The sequence below is a fragment of the Anastrepha obliqua genome, chromosome 2 (assembly GCF_027943255.1).
Source record: "Anastrepha obliqua isolate idAnaObli1 chromosome 2, idAnaObli1_1.0, whole genome shotgun sequence".
Classification (NCBI taxonomy): Eukaryota; Metazoa; Arthropoda; class Insecta; order Diptera; family Tephritidae; genus Anastrepha; species Anastrepha obliqua.
Window position 1 is genome coordinate 110,321,240 of NC_072893.1, and position 14,339 is coordinate 110,335,578.

Consider the following 14,339-nt stretch of genomic DNA (forward strand, 5'->3'; position numbering starts at 1 on the left):
TGGTGGTGGTTACCCCTCGACAGGCAATGACAAACCTCCGAGTATATTTCTGTCATGAAAATGCTCCTCACAAAAGGCATTTGCCATTAAGTGTTGGCTTAAAACTCTAGATGCCTCTAGGAGCTCGGCCAAACACCTAACAGAAGTGTACGTGCCAATTATTTATTGTTAATGTGGATAACTTTTCGAAATATTGCTGATATATTTGGTGTCAGATAGTGTTGTCTATAAAAAGCAAATGCCATTAGATACATCAACTTTATAACTTTATACGCAAATCGATGTTAATTACGAAATTTATTCCCAAGTTCCGGCTGTAGATTTAACTGCACATATAAAGGGTGGTTAAGTTTCAAGCGCCGGTATTGATTTTGAATAAAATCCATTTTTTTAGGAAATTATTGTCATTTCTCCTTATTATGATAATATTGGTATAGCTCAATTACGTACAATATAAAATATCGGCCAAATGGCCTCGGTGGCACACCTCCATCCGATGGTCCAAATTTTCGATGACGCTGAGTCATAATTGAGGTTCTATGCCGTTAATGTGCCGAATCATCTCATCCTTTAGCCCTTGAATTGTTGCTGGCTTATCGACGTACACCTTTTCTTTCAAATAACCCCAAAGAAAGAAGTCCAACGGTGTCAAAGCACATGATCTTGGCGGCCAATTGACATCGCCGCGACGTGAGATTATTCGGCCATCAAATTTTTCGCGCAAAACAGCCATTGTTTCGTTAGCTGTGTGACAAGTGGTACCGTCCTGTTGAAACCACATATCGTCCACATCCATATCTTTCAATTCGGGCCATAAAAAGTTCGTTATCATCTCACGATAGCGAACACTCTTCACAGTAACTGCCTGACCGGCCTCATTTTGGAAAAAATACGGCCCAATGATGCCGCCGGCCCATAAACTGCACCAAACAGTCACTCTTTGTGGGTGTATTGGTTTTTCGGCAATCACTCTTGGATTATCATTCGCCCAAATGCGGCAATTCTGCTTATTGACGAATCCACTTAGGTGAAAATGTGCCTCATCACTGAAGAGAATTTTCTTGCGCGATATGCATTTTGATTTGAACGCCCGTTTTCATAATAAGCCTGAATAACTTTAACGCATTGCTCGAGTGTGTATCTTTCCATGGTTCAAATTGAGTTAGTCTGGAATTGAAAAATGTCAAATCAAATGCAGAAAAAAACTTGATGTTTAGGTGTGGTTTACATTTAATATCGGCCCTTGGAATTTAACCACCCTTTAAATAGCAACTTGGAAAAGATAATTAATAAATAATTTTCGCCTCACTATCCTCATCAATATTTGCTTTTGGAATGTTTTTTTTTTTTTGTTTTTGTAAATATTGTGATTGTGTAAATAATAAAATACATAACGGGTGATCAATTAAGAGGAGTTTTTTTTCATTTGCGTTTTTTTTACAGATCGCGCGCGAGTTGTGGCAAACTGTCATCGTGGATTTGTTGAACAGCGTTTGGCATTTCATCATGGAAAGACTCACACCGCAACAACGTCTACAAATTGTTCAACTGTATTATGAAAATCAGCGTTCTGTGACAAGCCACTTGCCATACAGCTCGTGAAACAATGACTTTATTGAGAAGTCATTTCGGAGAGCAGCTGATTTCACGTTTAGGACCTGTGAGTTGGCCACCAAGATCTTGTGATATCACACCTTTGGACTTTTTTCTTTGGGGATTCGTGAAGTCCAAGGTCTATGCTGATAAACCAGCTACGATTGAAGCTCTGGAAGACAACATTACGCGTGTTATTCACGACATACCAGTCGAAATGCTCGAACGAGTGATTGAATATTGGACCTTCAGAATGGACCACCTTAAGCGTAGTTGCGGCCAACATTTGAATGAAGTCATTTTCAAAAAGTAAATGTCAAAGAATGTCCTTTCAAATGATAAATAAAGGTTTTGAACATAATTTACATTTTTGTTTTTTTTTTTAACTATTGAAAAAAGCACCTCATGATTGATCACCCGTTACAAATACATACAACTACAGCTTAAATATTTGATATCACTAGAGTTTTATCATGAAATTGCCCACAATCAACCCTTGACTTGATGGTACAAAGTTCTGAATATATCTGTGTTTGTATTCACTTAATATTAATTGTGATTCCTTCAGACGACATTTTCAATACTATTGAGACGACAAAAAAAACAAAAGTTTAAGTGACGGGTTTTTCAATAGGGACATAATAAATTTGTATTTGAAAACATTTCTATTGATTAGCGAGGGAAAAACGTTTTAAAAATCTATGTGATAGCTCAAGTACAACCAACTTTTCGGAATTAATAAAAATACAACAGAAAATTCATTTATTTAAGAACCAGCATTAACACCGATATTAATGTCAGCCTTGAAATCCAACGGAGAAGCTCTCTTGCTACTTTGGACTAAGTAGGCAGTTGAGAATTAAAATGAACAAAAATCACATTTTATAAGTTTCTCATCATGCCCGTCCTATCGAATGGCGTAGAAGCTTGGACGATGACAACATCCGATGAAGATTTATGGACCTTTGCACATTGATGACGGCGAGTGTCGCAGGTGATGGAACAATGAGCATACAGCGATATAAACATAATGCAGTGAGTAAAGATTCAGCGGGCTCGCTGGTTGGGACATGTCGTCCGAATTGATGCAAGCCAGCTGTTAGCCGCAGTGGAAGAGGAAGGCCTCCTATGGATTGGTTCAAGTAGAGAAGAGCTTAGCTTCACTTGGTGTATCCAACTGGCGTGATTTATTAAAATCGCTTGAGCGGTTATCGCTCCAATCAAGGAGTAGAAGAGAACTGCAACTTTAAGATTTACTAAAATTTTCGTTCGTTATAATCATCCCACCAAAGAGGCTGTACGTGCTACTTTAAATGGATATACCACCTTGATCAAAAAGTTCCCGGTTCGCCAAACACATGATTTCCAAGGCTGAATCCGACCCAACATTTATCAAACGTATCATTACTGGGGACGAGACGTGGTCTTATGAGTACGACGCACAATCCAGACAACAGGCGAGCGAATGGAGAGCTCCGAATACCAGATCAGTAAAAAAGAAAGCGATGGCTGCGGTTTTTATGGTTGTACAACGGTATTGTACACCGCGATCTTTTGCCAGAACATCAGATAGTTAATAAGGACTATTACTTGGGCGTTATGAGACGTTTACGTGAAGCAATTTGCCAAAAAAGAAAGAATTTGTTGGAAAACAACTCGTGGATTTCGCAGCAATATAACGTAGTGTCACACAGTGCTATCACCTAATATGACCCCCTGCGATTTTTCGCTGTTTGACCGAGTCAAAAACTACTACGTGGAAGGCGTTTTAACGTCGGAAAGGAAGTATAGAACTGTTTCTAGAGCTGAATCGAACGCTGGCATAAGTGCGTTGCAGTTGATGGGGAGTACTTTGAAGGCAATAATATCACATTTGAGGAATATACTTGTATTTTTAGTTTTCTAAATTAGTTTTCGGGAACTTTTGGATCCATATACATAACAACTATTGAATGCTCCTGTGCTAGTGAACATTGAAAATGAGCCAAACCAGTCGACTTTAAACCGTTATTGGGAATTGGGAATCTCTCAAACCAAACTCTGTCGAATTTCGCGTAAAAACATTGGCCCGTACATCTTACAAGATCAAATTAAAGAAGAGAAGCTTTTTTTCCTTTGAAGCGCTGAAACTTCTTTGGTTATGTTATGCCCCTTTTGTAAGCCCCTATATGTAAAAAATCGAGCCGAGATAAGAAGTTCAGTCGCTTTATAAAATACTGCTAGAAATATGCGTAAGGAAAGTTCTGATAATAAAAATTATAAATATTAAAACTATAATTATAACGCACTTGCATGAATTTTCTCTTGTAAAATGTATGTGCAAGAGCATATGCATGTTTGTGTGTGCCTATATATATATATGTATTTACTTGAATAAATATCTCAACATATGTATACATAACTCATTGACTTTAATAAAAAAATGCTAGAAAACCGACTTTAAAATGTTTCTATTACTACGCCGCCCTAAGTAAAAGCAAATACATATTTTTATTTAAGGTGATACTTTTAATACTTAGATATCGCCATGCAGTTTTTACACAGCATAAATGAGGAGCTTGTGGTCACTCCGCATACTTATCTAAGCAATTCTTTTTTTTTTTTGTATTATGACACTGTTGAAATAAACATGAAGCGATATGCTCGGTCGCCGTAGCCGAATGGGTTGGCGCGTGACTACCATTCGGAATTCACAGAGAGAACGTAGGTTCGAATCTTTTTCTAATAGCGGTCACCCCTCGGCAGGCAATGGCAAACCTTCGAGTGTATTTCTGCCATGAAAAAGCTCCTTATAAATATTGGGTAGTCGAAAAAGTATTTTCGTATTTTTTCAATAGATGTCGTTGGAGTCATTTATCTCCAGTGCTACCAATCACATTGTGTCATATCATATGATGTTAGAAACGTGACATTTTAAGCTTCATTTAACCAAAAAAAAAAAATTAAATTCGGAGAAGTTGAAAAAAAGTTATAGCTGTTCAAAAGTGAGGAAGAAATATGCTATATTTTGAAATTTTTGTATAAAAAAGGGAAGAATGCCACGTAAGCTACCAATGAAATTTGTGAAGTTTACGGAGACGATGGTGTATCAGTTCGTGTAGCACAACAATGGTTCGCTTGCTTCCGTTCTGGAAATTTCGATGTGAAAGATGCACCTCGCTCCGGTCGACCTATCGTTGAAAAAGTCGATGAAATTATGGAAAAGATTGACCAGGACCGTCACATAAGCTGCCGTGACATCGCCAAGGCACTAAATATTCATCATCAAATGGTTTTGAACCATTTAAAAAAGGCTGGTTACAAAAATAAGCTCGATTCTGCAGCTGCGATTCTTTGCTGAAACGAATTGAAATCGAACCATTTCTGAAGCGAATGGTTACAGCAGACGAAAAGTGGATCAAATACGACAATAATGTGCGAAAAAGATGATGGTGCAAGGCTGGTGAAGCTCATCAAATGGTCGCAAGGCCAGGATTGACGCCTCGAAAGGTTATTCTGTGTGTTTGGTGGGATTGGAAAGGAATCATCCACTATGAGCTGCTCCAGCCTGCTCGAACGTTTGATTCTACACTTTACAGTCAACAACTGATGAGATTGAAGCAGGCAATCGAAAAAAAATGGCCAGAACTGATCAGCAGAAAGGGCGTCGTCTTCCATCAGGACAACGCTAGGCCACACACATCTTTGATGACTCGGCAAAAACTGGGAGAGCTTGGCTGGGAAGTTTTGATGCATCCACCATATAGCCCTGACCTTGCACCATCGGACTACCATTTGTTTCGGTCAATGCCGAACTCCCTTAATGGAGTAAAGTTGGCTTGAAGGGAAGCCTGTGAAAATTACTTGTCGCATTTTTTCGCCGAGAAACCACAAAAGTTTTACACTGATGGAATAATGTCGCTAGAAGAAAAATGGCAAAAGGTGGTCGACCAAAATGGTACATATTTGGTTTAATACGAAAAGACTTTTTCGACTACCCAATATATCTGCAGTTCGGAGTCGGCTTGAAACTGTAGGTCCCTCCATTTGTGAACAACATCAAGACGCACATCACAAATAGGAGAAGGAGCTCGGCCAAACACCCAAACAGGGTGCAGATATGCTCCTCAAGTCAGTACGAGCATTTTTGTTTCCAACTGGGGCACTGATAACATTAAATAGCGACAATGTGCAATCAAGTCTTTTTTGTTATTTTTTTTTTAATTTCTCTACGCAAATAAGTATTTGCTAAGTTCTTGAAGTTCAATTATTTTTGTTTGATACAGTATGCTGACAAAATATTAATTAAATTTAAGTTTTAAAAATACTGGTAAGCATATTTCTTACTATGAAGATTTGGAAGAATATATTTGAGCCAAATACACTAGTCTTCAAACTCAATTCTCTTATTATGCAAAACAAATTTACAGGTGGCCGTCGTAGCCGAATGAGTTAGTGGTAGTCACACAGGAAGTGCACAGGTTCGAAATGATAGAAAAAGTTTTTTCTAAAAGTGGTCATCCCTCGGCAGGCAATGGCAAACCTCCGAGACAGAAATACTGTCATAAAAAAGCTCTAGAAACAGCAGGAAGAGCTCGGGAAAAAACCCAAGAAGCATGTAAGGGCCAATTATATATACTACTGTGGGCAAAAAGTAGGGTGAATTTATTTGTCAAACTTCGCGGGATTAAAATTTCGCTCTAGTTATTTTTTTCATGAGTTGGCAGCACTGTTAGTAACATCTGGGCCAACTTTCATGTGAATGCCATTATCAGTAATATATTTACGCTTGTGTTTACCAAACGACCAAGAGTGCATTTTTCGATTTTTACAATGTCTGATTTGATTGAGCAGAGAAGTGCCATCAAATTTTGTTTGCGGAATGAAATTTCGGCTGCAGAAACGTTTAGCGAATTGCAGAAGGCATTTGGTGATTCGACCATGTCGCAGAAAAATGTTTATAAGTGGTACAAAGACTTCAAAGAGGGTCAAGAACGTGTTGATGACTTGGAGCGCTCCGGACGACCATCGACGCCAACAGATGACCAACACGTCAATAAAGTGAAGGAGTTAGTGCTCAAAAATCGTCGGTTGACTGTTAAAGATCTTACTGATATGATCGGAATATCAGAAGGATCTGTGAAAACCATTTTGAAAGACCATTTGGGCCGACGAAAAGTCAAATCTCGTTTGGTACCGAAAACTCTCAATTTCTTGGAAAAAGTCGTCGCGTTGATGTGTGTGAAACAATGCTTTCAGACTATCAGGACAAGCTCAAATGCATCATTACGAGAGATGAGACTTGAATTTATGCTTACGACCCTGAAACATCCGACCAATCAAGCCAAATATCGTGTTAAAGGCGAAGCCAGACCGAAAAGACGTGAAGCAATTCGTCTAAAAAGACCAGAATTATGGGCCAACAACTCTTGGTTTTTGCATCACGATAATGCACCGTCTCACACTGCACTCGTTCTTCGTGACCATTTCGCCAAAAATTCCACGCACATCGTTCCGCAACCACCGTATTCGCCTGATTTGGCTCCGTGTGACTTCTGGCTATTCCCAAAACTCAAGAGACCACTCCCGGGAACGCGTTTCGAGTCGATTGAGGAGATAAAAGCTGAATCGAAGGAGGTGCTGATGGCTAAACCGGAAATGGACTATTTGGCATGTTTCGGGAATTGGAAAAATCGTTGGCATAAGTGTATTTCATCGGGAGGGGATTATTTTGAAGGGGATGAAATTGATTTACAAGAATAAATAAAGATTTTTCATTTTACAACCAAATTCACCTTACTTTTTGCCCACATTAGTATATATTTATATTGGAGTGTTTCAGGGGAAGATTCTGCGAAAGATGTTTGGACCCTTGCACGTTAGCGACGGAGAGAATCGTAGGCGATGGATCAATGAGCTGTATGAACTTTACGATGACATAGACATAGCGCACGAATAAGGATCCAGCCGTTTCGTTTACTGGGTGATGTCGTCCGAATGAGTACAAATGCTCCGGCTTTGAAAGTATTTGATGCGGTGCCAGCTGGTGGTAACAGAGGAAGAGGAAGGCCTCCCCTGCGTTGGAGAAGAATTTGGCTTCAGTTGGTGTTTTCAACTGCCGCCGGTTAGCAACACTCGGTTTCGTCAACACTCGTGTGACCCAATTTATTTAGATTTTTTGTGTAATTCTTTTTGATGAAGACATCGTGATAGGTTTCTGAAATCCAGCCAACTGAAAAGTAAAATTCTAAAAAATCAAGATATTATTATAAAAAGTGGAAAGAACAAATACGGAAATACCCAATTGGTAGAACACAGTTAAAAAATCTCATGCGAATTTCGAAAATCACATCTTTGACCGAAGAACTAACTACAACTAGATCTGTTTCTTATGTTTGCGATTTATTGATTTTGTATTAGCACGATCGCTACGTTATTTCAGATATGTAGTGTTGAGCTTGCAGAAATCCCAGAGTCAGACTACAGATCTGCAGATGATAAAAGCCTAACTTAAATTATTCGTCGAGAATGCTGGAATAAATATTTGATTGGGCATATTCATCCAAATACCTAAACCAATGCTTCACTTCTCCTCCTCAAGGTTTCACTTTTTAATCTCAATTCGCCACTTTCAGTGTCCTCAAAAAAATTGTTTATCAGTGTTGTGACCTCCGGCGGGTCACTTGGCACTAAGTACATACATATATGCATTTTTGTGTTAGTTGCCACGTGATCATAACACAAAAAATACAACATAACGCAACACTCTAAATATGTAATTAAAAACAAAGTAAAGGCGACTTTAAAATAAAAGAAACTCAGTTAACACCCTGGGTCAATCTTTTTTTATGACAGCAGTGAACGTGTTAAGGAGCCCTCAGACGTGACAAAAAAAAAATGCGAATCTCAAAAATTTGGAAAGGTAATTGCAACTGTAGGCCCACTATGAAGATAAAAATGTTTTTATTTCTAACGATCGAATTGCAGATTCACTTTTAGAAACTACTTTGTGACTGTTCATATAAGGTTGTCAAAAAAGTCTTGCGGTATTTTTATTGAATTTTCAATTGTTCATAAAATTGGTTATAATAATGCGATTTAAGTCAAATATGCGCCGTTTTGTTCGATGACGAGTTCCCAACGAGATGCCAACTTCATAATGCCCCTCTTATAGAAGCTCGCTTCCCTATTGTCAAAAAACTCGGAGAGCCAATTTTCACAGGACTCTCTTGTGGACAACTTCCGACTACCAAGCTCGTTCGCCATGGACAGAAATAGGTGGTAATCACTTGGTGCGAGATCCAGTGGATACAAAACAGCCTCCCATCCGAGCTGCCGGAGCTTCTGGCACGTCACCAAAGATGTGTGTGGCCTGGCGTTGTCCTGATGGAAGACAATTCGGCCTCTGTTGATTAAAGATGGCCTCTTCTGCATGAGTGCTGCATTCAAGCGGTCCAGTTGTTGGCAGTACAGGTCCGAATTGAGCGTTTGGCCATAGGGGAGCAGCTCATAGTGGATGATTCCCTGCCAATCCCACCAAACACACAGAAGAACCTTCCTGGCCGTCAATCCAGGCTTGACCACCGTCTGGGCAGCTTCACCGCTTTTCGACCACGACCGTTTGCGCTTCACGTTGTCGTAAGTGACCCACTTTTCATCGCCAGTCACCATCCGCTTCAAAAACGGGTCGATTTTGTTGCGATTCAGAAGCGATTCGCATGCATCCATACGGGCAAAAATGTTTTTTTGCGTCAAGTCGTGTGGCACCCATACATCGAGCTTCTTTTTGAATCCAAGCTTCTTCAAATGGCTTATAAAGGTTTGATGACTCATGCCCAGCTCTTGGCCGATGCTACGGCTGCTACTATGCCGGTCTCTTTCGATAAATTCAGCGATTTTATCGCAATTTTCGACGACAGGCCTTCCGGACCGTGGCGCATCTTCCATCACCTCTGCACCAGAACGAAAACATTGAAACCATCGTTGTGCGGTGGAATTGGAGACTGTATCGGGTCCATAAACTGCACAAATTTTATTGGCAGCATGAGATGCATTTTTGCCTCTATCGTAGTAGTACTGTAAAATATGCCGTATTTTCTCTTTATTTTGCTCCATGTTTGCGACGCTATAACTCACGAACGACTAAAAGCAAACAACAATTAATTAAACACGTGTTAGCACGTGAAAAGAGCTTTCCAAAAAGCTCTAGCGTGAACCGATGCGACGAATACGACTAGAACTACGCGCTTGCAAAGACAAGCTTGCGGAAATACCGCAAGACTTTTTGGCCAACCTTATATTATTTTACTTTTTCAAATTAAATTGTGCCTGTATGACCGCACTTTTTTTTACTTCCCATCTCTTGTCAATAGCTACGAGGGGTGCTTTTATATGTCGGGATTAGAGAACAAAAACAAAATCACTTTATTGTTTTTCAAAATATTCTCCATGAAGATCTATACACTTCTTCATGCGTTTGAACCAATTGTCGAAGCACTTTTGCCACTCTGAATGAGGTACCTCCAAAACATGCATTCTGAATGCCGCAACCGCTTCTTCAGGTGTCGAAAAACGTTGACCTCTCATTTTGTTTTTTACGTACGGGAATAAAAAGAAGTCATTCGGTGCCAAGTCAGGACTATACGGCGGATGACCCATTAATTCGATGTTTTGGGTGCTCAAAAATGCAGTTGTTTGAGCCGATGCGTGAGAGCTCGCATTGTCCTGGTGAAGAGTGGTCCGTCTTTAGCGATTGGTTTTCCTAATTTCTGTTCTGCGTTGTTCTAGTGGTACGGTTGCGACATGTCCAGTTTTTCCGAAAAAACAGGTGACCATTTGCTTGGAAGTGCTTCGTGCGCGAACAACTTTTGTTGGATTTGGCTCATCTTGAAACACCCATACAATCGACTGCTGTTTACTTTCGGGCTCATACGCGTAAATCCATGATTCATCACCTGTAACGATGTCATAGACGTGTTTCGAAGCCCCGCGATCGTCGCGATCGTATTTTTTGAGCATTTCCTTCGACCAATCGACACGAGCCTTTTTTTGAGCGATTGACAAATTGTGTGGGATCCAACGCGAACAAATTTTTTTGGCAGTCAAATGTTTATGCAATATTGAATGTATGCTGGCCCCACTAATGCCTAAGATTGTCTCAATCTCATTTCGGAACAACAACTGATTTTAGACGACCTTCACGAAATTCGTCTTGGAGTGAACTACGACCACGATTGAATTCACCATACCATCGATAAACACTGGTCCTTGATGGAGCTTCATCGCCAAAAAATGAATTAAGTTCATCCATGCAATGTTGCTGAGTTAATCCACGTCGAAAGTTGTAAAAAATAATCGCACGAAAATGTTCACGATTTAATTCCATTTTTGGACTGAGATGAATCTTTTAAGTTACTGTAAACAACTTACAACACAAATAGCGCTGGTATTTCAAAACGTTCTGAGTACGTAAAAGCCAAAAAATGTCAAACTTTGCGAAACAGCTGTCAGTTGCCAGATTGCAACACCAGGATTGCCCAATCCCGAAATATAAAAGGCACCCGTCGTATAAATTGTCACTAAGAAGGAAACTAATGGCCTGAAATAGCTAACGGCTGCGATTAAAAAATTTAAGAAAATTAGTGGATCAGTTTGGGTGAAAAATATTTTTGGAGGGTATATATGTATATATGTATATACATAATTAATTGGCGTGTATACCTTTGTTGACCGAATTCTTCCTCATATTTGTGGTGTGCGCCTTAATGCTCTCTCACAAATGGAGGGCGCTACAGTTTTAAGCCGCCTTCGAACGGCAGATGGTTTTATGAGGATTTTTTGCATGGCTGAAATACAGGGTGAACGATACGAAGTGTTGCCTATTCAAAACACCATAACTTTTTTGTGTGAAATTAGTTTTCATTGATTTCAAAGACAAAATTGTTCAAAAATGCTTATATGCATATGGGTCAAACTTTTAGTGTCTGATGTCCCCCAATTTGGGTCGAACGAAAAATCCCGCTTTGACCCATTTAGAGTGCTCCAATCGAGTCCAAATGTATGACCGACCCCCACTAACTTTGGACGGCCGATCCACCCATGCCAGTGGCACACCCCCTGGAACTCCCCTGGGGGGTTTCTCATACAATCATTTAAAAATATCACCATTTTTGGTCTTTACATGAGAAAAGAAACTAAAAAATTCGACCCAAATTGGGGGACATCAGAATTTGTTTTAGAGGTATGGTTCCTTCGGCAAAGTTTCTTATTTTGATCCCTAGAATACGATTTTCACAGAGCAATGAGCGATTTTTAAATCGACCCGCCCTAGTAGTCACCCACCAACTCATTCGGCTACGGCGGCTGTACATCACCTTTAATTGTTGCTAATTGTTGTTGAATTAAAAATGCTAACTATTAAGTAGTTTAGCACCCTATAATTTCAACTAAAGATATACTTGAAAGAGCAAAATTAGGAAGTAGAATAGAAAGTCGTAGAAGGCGAATGAAATCTGCTACAAATACTGTGTAAATTGTGATACGAATGTTGGGGACTAAAAATGAAATACTAAATCGGAACTCAACCGTTAATGCATGCCACTGATAAGACTTCCTTCTCTTGCAAGTGCGAAACTGTTTTGCTGATAATGCTGTCAATTATTACTTTCAATGAAATGGCTTGTAACTTTCCATTTTTCAACATCGAACCAGAATTGTAAACTCATATTATCTTTTCATGTTAACATTTGCCTTTTGATTTGTTTATACAGCATTTGTACTTTGTCCCTAACTCAGATTACTTTACTGGCGTTTACAATTTATCATTTCTATAGCTTCAGCCGTTAAAAGGGTAGGCTTATTTGACTTATTTTCTTTTAAAAGTTGAATACTAAATATTTTTCAACGATTTTTGTTCAGTTATAAAGAGTAAATCAACCAATTAATTGTGGAATATAACTTCATACAAATGGGTGCCTCAATTGACTATAGTAGCCCATGCTATCGATTCAATTTTGCAGCAACTTTCCAATGATTTCTGTCCCTTTTTGAAGTGAAAACTTCTTTAGAATCGTTGGGAGTGATTTGAGGAAAAGTGAAACGAAAAAAGCGACCAACTTGGCTACGAAGCGTTATATTATATGTTGATATAAAAGTAGCGACGAAATAAATAAAAATAACTTTTATTTTTTCTTGTGATTTGAACCAAGGATTTTGGATCGGAAGCTCACATTGCTAGTCGCTCGGCTACCGCGCCATGCTGTCGTCGCTGGCCTAAAAGTTATTTAGTTACGAAGCGTTATATTATATGTTGATATAAATAATTTTTGTGAGCGTGTAATTCTCAAAAGTTTTATTAGGTTTATTATTTAAAATGTATTGACTAGGTAGTGTGGTTATCAGCTTAACATCTGATAGATCCTCCATCGGAGGACAACAAATGTTAAACTGATTTTTGGAAATGGGCGGAGTGTTTTAGGGGCTTGCTCCTTCTCTGCCACGGGTTGACCCGGTATTGCAGTACCGCCGGGATTTCGGCTTTGAATAAATACAAGAAAAAATATACTAATACATTTAGCTTTGGTGGGAAGAGCCATAAATTTTTATATGAATACATGTAGACGAAAATGGATTTTTTTTTTTTTTTTTGAAATTTGCATTGTAGGACATTTCTGATTATTTATTGAAAACGGTTTTTTTGGTTTAGATACTGAAAGTCAGTTTAAGTGAATCGGTATGAATATTTCGTACATTAATTTTTTTTTTTGTGAGCGTGTAATTCTCAAAAGGTTTATTAGGTTTATTATTTAAAATGTATTGACTAGGTAGTGTGGTTATCAGCTCAACATCTGATAGATCCTCAATCGGAGGACAACAAATGTTAAACTCATTTTTGGAAATGGGCGGAGTGTTTTAGGGGCTTGGTCTCCACCTCTGCCACGGGTTGGCCCGGATTGCAGTACCGCCGGGATTTCAGCCTTGAATAAATACAAAAAAAAATATACTAATACATTTAGCTTTGGTGGGAAGAGACATAAATTTTTATATGAATACAAGTAGACGAAAATGGAATTTTTTTTTTTGAAATTTGCATTGTAAGACATTTCTGATTATTTATTGAAAACAATTTTTTGGCTTTTCTATTTTTGGTTTAGATACTGAAAGTCAGTTTAAGAGAATCGGTATAAATATTTCGTACATTAATTTTTGAAGTGAAAACTTCTTTAGAATCGTTGGGAGTGATTTGGGAAAAAGTGAAACGAATTACATATAAACGTAGCGACGAACTAAATAACTTTTAGGCCAACACCGACAGTATGGCGCGATTGCCGAGCGGCTAGCAATGTGAGCTTCCGATCCAAAATTCTTGGTTCGAATCACAAGAAATAAAATTTTTTTTTTTTTGAAATTTGCATTGTAGGACATTTCTGATTATTTATTGAAAACAGTTTTTTGGATTTCAGCCTTGAATAAATACAAGAAAAAATATACTAATACATTTAGCTTTGGTGGGAAGAGACATAAATTTTTATATGAATACAAGTAGACGAAAATGGAAGAAATTTGTAAGTCTGTTTCTTCGGTCCGTTTAGGTATTTTTTTTGACAACATCGAAACCAAAGCATTTGTATCATATTTTATCTATCATAAGCCACTCGTATCATTTGTTGAAATTGAAAACATTGAGGATGAATAATGATAAAATGAAGAAAATAAAATATGAACTTTATAGCAATATTATAATGAACCTATAATTATCCCGCTCCTAA

At 38.5% G+C, this 14,339-nt stretch overlaps 2 pseudogenes; both read left to right on the plus strand.

The window, feature by feature from the left end:
* Window positions 1-12,933: 12,933 nt before the first annotated feature.
* Window positions 12,934-13,117, plus strand: LOC129239877 (U2 spliceosomal RNA; annotated as a pseudogene).
* A 254-nt stretch (window positions 13,118-13,371) lies between these two features.
* On the plus strand, window positions 13,372-13,556 carry LOC129239930 (U2 spliceosomal RNA; annotated as a pseudogene).
* Window positions 13,557-14,339: the final 783 nt, after the last annotated feature.